Source organism: Camellia sinensis, chromosome 6, assembly GCF_055761805.1.
Source record: "Camellia sinensis isolate YWXY chromosome 6, ASM5576180v1, whole genome shotgun sequence".
NCBI lineage: Eukaryota > Viridiplantae > Streptophyta > Magnoliopsida > Ericales > Theaceae > Camellia > Camellia sinensis.
Window position 1 is genome coordinate 200,878,441 of NC_138966.1, and position 5,281 is coordinate 200,883,721.

Sequence of the window (5,281 nt, forward strand, 5' to 3'; positions counted from 1 at the left end):
TACCAAAAACAATTTAGTCGCCAAAAGTTACGGAATTGGCTACCAAAAATAATATTAGTTGGCAAAGTCAACTTTTTAGTTACTAATTTTTTTTAGTAGGGGAATGTTGATTATTGGCGACTAAAAAAAATTTAGTGGCTAAAAATATTACAATTGGTGACTAAAAATTTTTTTAGTAGCTAAACATATAACAATTGGTGACTATAAGAAATTTTAGTAGCCGTAGAGGTACCTTTAGCTACTAAATTGTTTAGTAGCCGAATGAAAATAAAAAAATTATTTTTGATCTTTGGCGACCAAAATTTTGGTCGCCAAAAATATATTTTCACCGACAAAATTCATTTTTAGTCACTGTAGACCTACCTTTTGCTACTAAATTTTTGGTAGGCAAATGAAAATAAAAAAATTAATTTTGATCTTTGGTAACCAAAATTTTGGTCGCTAAAAATATATTTTCACCGACAAAATTCATTTTTAGTCGCTATAGACCTATCTTTAGCTACTAAATTGTTTGGTAGGTGAATGAAAATAAAAATATTATTTTTGATATTTGGCGACCAAATTTTCACCGACAAAATTCGTTTTTAGTCACTGTAGACCTACTTTTGGCTACTAAATTGTTTGGTAGGCGAATGAAAATAAAAAAATTATTTTTGATCTTTGGCGACCAAATTTTGGTCGCCAAAAATATATTTTCACCGACAAAATTCATTTTTAATCGTTGTACACCTACTTTTGGCTACTAAAGTTTTTGGTAGTCGAATGAAAATAAATTTTTTTTTGATCTTTGGTGACCAAATCATATTTTAGTCGCCAAAGATGATTAAACAAAATAGTTATTTTATTTTATTAACAACAATACCATTAGTCTCCACTTGAAAATTTGACTAAACAAAATAGTTATTTTATTTTATTTAGTAATTTGTCCTTTAGTAATTTTATTTTAAAATTTTTTATTTTTTCAATTCATTTTATCAAGCCGAATCTAAGAAATATATATGTTTTAAAAAATTTTAAAAATTCAAAATTCAAAATAAGCAACAAATATTTACTATTTTTTTGTTAATTTTTATCTTTATTGAATTTTTTTTGAAATTTTAGAAAAAAATTATAATTTTTTGATTTGTTTTGTCGAATGAAAACGAAAAATAAAAAAAATATGTTTTTACCTTTGGTGACCAAAATTTTAGTAGCCAAAAGTTTGTTTTCAGCGACAAAATTGAATTTTAGTCACCAAAGATGTAAAATGTTTTGGAGGGAGACATTTCAAATATTTAGAGGGATTTATAAAATATCTTTAGCGACAAAAAGGTTTAGTCGCCAATATCCATTTATAGAAATTATCTCATGCTCTCACCAAACCAAACCCAACCCTGAACCATTAATAGCGCCTCTCTCTCTCTCTCTCTTTAGCGTCCTTCTCCCTCACCGTCGCTTCTCTCCCCTCCACTCTCACCGCCATTTTCTTTTCTTGATCAGTGTGTTTAGAATTGCAGAGAAGCTTCGAATTCGAGTAAAATGGCGATGGTAGTGGCACATTAGCACAGAGAGAGTAGCAGTGATAGCATGAACAGGCATCTCGATGCCGGAAAATATGTCTGGTACACTGGCGAGCAAGTGGAAGCCCTCGAAAGGGTTTATGTCGAGTGTCCGAAGCCGAGCTCTTTGCATCGACAGCAATTGATCCGCGACTGTCCCATTTTGTCTAACATCGAACCCAAGCAGATCAAAGTCTGGTTTCAAAATCGCAGGTAAAGAAAAGGCCTTGATGCAAAACTTTGGTTATTTAACTGAATTTCTTGGAATTTTTGTTTAAATGTGTAGATTTTGATTGCAATTCTGCTTATTTGTAAATAAATTAATCTGTGTAATTGAATGTAAATTGGGTTCTTAGGTTGGATTTGAAATGATTTTTTAAAGTTTCTTTTGGCCTATGCAGGTGTCAAGAGAAGCAACGAAAAGAGGCTTCTCGGCTGCAGACTGTGAACAGGAAAATGACAGCGATGAACAAGCTGTTGATGGAGGAGAATGATCGGTTGTAGAAACAGGTGTCACAGTTGGTATGCGAGAATGGTTTTATGCGGTAACAACTGCACACTGTATGTTAATTTATCTCTTACCTTATTGTTGCTATTGCTATATATTTATGGATCGACTTCTATTTCTTGTTATCTGTCTTTATTGGATGCATTTACTTTCGAAAAGAATCAAAGGGTTAATATTTGTTATATTTGTAGAATGATAATATAATTTCCAGTTTTGGGAACCCCAACTTTACGGGTTCTTCCAGAAGTTGTGAACAACTAGCAACTAGGACCAGTCTGTGGGGTTGTGCATTTTGTTTATTTTGTGATCTTTTTCTTCTTGCTTCTATGTGTTTCAGATGCCTATTATATCTATTTTATGTCTCATATTGGATGTCCAAACATATTTGCTCAATGCTCTGCATAGATAGCCTGTGAAATTGGTAGCTTGTTCAGTTTATACTTTGAAAGGAATTATATTTAACTGTTCTACAATATAATAAAAGTCTAGGAATTATATTGAACTGCTCTAAAAAACAACAAAAGTAAAGTTTCCTTATGACATTTTCATGTTTTGGCTTAGATACCTATGTTCAATGAATGTCCTGCAGGCGTCGGCAACTACTGATGCAAGCTGTGAGTCTATGGTAACCACTACTCAGCATTCTATGAGAGATGCTAATAATCCTGCTGGGTAACCCTCCAACATCAATGCCATCACCCGCTCCTCTCTGCAATTCTAAACACATTTGAATAGAAATAAGAATTCTGTTTTATGGAAAATGGTTGCAATTGTATTGGTTAGGTTATTTTCACACATTTTTAAGGTTTTTAAAATTCAGGAAATGTGCCTGTAAAATTCTGTGAACATGTTTTTGGGGAAAATTAGTCTATTCATGAAATTTTTATGTTATCAGTGGTCCCAGAACAATGTAATTTATGTTAATACCCGCTTTGTTGCTGCTACAAAATGATTTGGTAATTCAATTTTTAAGGGCAAGTGCACTGTTGCAATTGCTGATTTTTCAATGCTATATGGTTATGTGAAAATGTTGTATAAAGATTAGTTTATAATTATTAGCTAGCTGGTGGAGTCATTTGCATTGGAGTTGGAGACTTGAATACTTGAATTATTTTTTTTGGTAGTTTTTAATTCTGTAATATTTTAATTAATTTTTTTTTTTTAAGATGGCATATTCTGGTGCTGTATAACCCCTGTTGCATGAGAAAGTAGTTAGTTATCATTCAATGGTTTCAAATATTTTACTAGAAGTACTAGAGTTGTTACATGAAAACATATCACTGGTTTAATTTCAATTAGGAATCAAAATAGCCTCTAATACAATCCATTCTTAATTGTTGCATAAATGTGGGTTGAATACTTTCACACAACAGGTAAACTGAAAGAGATGAAGGTAAAAAATGAATAAGTGCTGTCAAAGGAAGAGCCACAAGTAGAGAAGGCTGGTGCAGTTGATCAAATTAAGAAAAAAATATGGATTTACTAGGTCTGGTGTAAGTATGCATCCAATAGATTTATGTCTAATCATCTGTTGTGCACTCCATCACTGAACATTTTGTTTGAGTTGGTTAATTAGTTATATATTTGAATGGGTCTAATACTGATCTGAACATTCAAAATCTGACCAAGACATCACCTTTTGTTTTGAACATTTAAAAAAAAGAATTACGGTGAATAATTTTGGTCATGATTGTGGAAATGTGAGCCATATTGATTGTCATAATGTTTAAGATGGTTGTAATGCATTGTGCTGGAATTTTTGTGAGCCATGTTTAAGATGTGAGCCATATGAAAGGACTGGAATTTTTATTGGATATAAGATAAGATCCACTACTTTTAAGCTTTATATTTAGGTTTAATTTCATATACAATGTTCCAGTAGGAGGCATTATTTCCATCTTTGGGTGCAGGATTCTAGTACTGCAAAGAAGGCACAAAGCAAATTGGGCGAAAATGTGAAGAAGTTGCAGGTATCCATGAACATTTTAAGTTTCAAATTCCTACATCTTGACAAGTGAAACAATTAATAATGCTTCCGCTGATTGGGAAATACTTGAGGTGTTTTGGGTTATCATGCATGCCTCGAGAATGAGCTGCCAATTGCCATGCATTTGTCACATTAAGATACAAATGCATTAAGGGTATTTTTTGTTTGTCTAATGATATTTTATACAAGTATGTTTATATATCATGCATGCCCTGAGAATGAACTGTCAATTGCCTGTTTTGTCAGCACATCCACACATCCACTAGCTTCTCTATGGCATTTTGCTTAACTATTGTAGTTGCTAAATGTGCCATTGACCGGTTTTTTGTGGTGCTCTTGGAAGAAGTTACAAAGTTGGACAAACATGAATGATCATACAATTTATGACAAGTGAGAGTGATTATGGTTTATTTTATTTCAAATTGTATGATTGGAAAATGGGATGTAGTTTTTTTTTTTTTTTAATTCCACGATGCATCATCTGGTGACACTGATCATTCCACTCTTTAATAGGAAAAAATATTTCCCTTTTTAAAAATGACCAATGCTTGATGATCTTTTTGTTTTCTTTATTTGCAGGTTTAGACTCTCAATATATAGGGATTGGGTTAAAATTTTATATTAAACTTGTTTGGCTGTAAAATTGAAACGACTTGAAATCTACAAAAAAAAAAAATTTCTTGATGAAATTGGTTTCTCACTTCTAGAAGAGAGAACTCTTTTCTTTTTATTACAAAAATCTGAGGTTGAAGCATCAATAGGTTTAGTACCGCTATTGCATTTGAGGCTGAAGATGTCAACTAAGCAGTGTCTGCTGCTCGCAAAGCATTCGACCAAGGACCATGGCCAAAGATGACTGCTTATGTAAGAATATCACACATTGATCATTTGCTTTGTACTTTCAAGAAAGATCACGAATAATGTTGTGGTTTGCTGATTTGCTTGAGAAGCACAGTGATCATATTGCGGCTCTTGAAACTTGGGATAATGGGAAGCCTTATGAACAGGCTGCAAATGAAGAAATACCATTGGTGTGGTAAATATAAGCTAATTTGGCATGGTAGAATTCAGTATATATGCTAATTTAGGTTGTTGTACATATGTCCTTTTTGTTAATTAATAAGGTTAGTCCTATATTATGTATGAAATGAAATTATTGACGTTGGATTAGACTTGGTTCGTATGGAATTTGTATTATACATAGAATTGGACGTTCAATATTAATGTTTTGGATGGTTTGAGCTAAAA

The 5,281-nt window shown here is 32.4% G+C and overlaps 1 non-coding gene across 2 annotated transcripts; it reads left to right on the forward strand.

Moving 5' to 3' along the window:
- Positions 1 to 1,379: 1,379 nt before the first annotated feature.
- On the forward strand, positions 1,380 to 5,281 carry LOC114264461 (uncharacterized). Of its 2 annotated transcripts, XR_003629973.2 has the most exons (4): positions 1,380 to 1,751; positions 1,940 to 2,099; positions 2,636 to 4,016; positions 4,613 to 5,281. It is a non-coding gene; the product is annotated as an uncharacterized LOC114264461 (transcript). The 2 variants fall into 2 exon arrangements; XR_014333812.1 differs by having other exon boundaries at positions 2,636 to 5,281.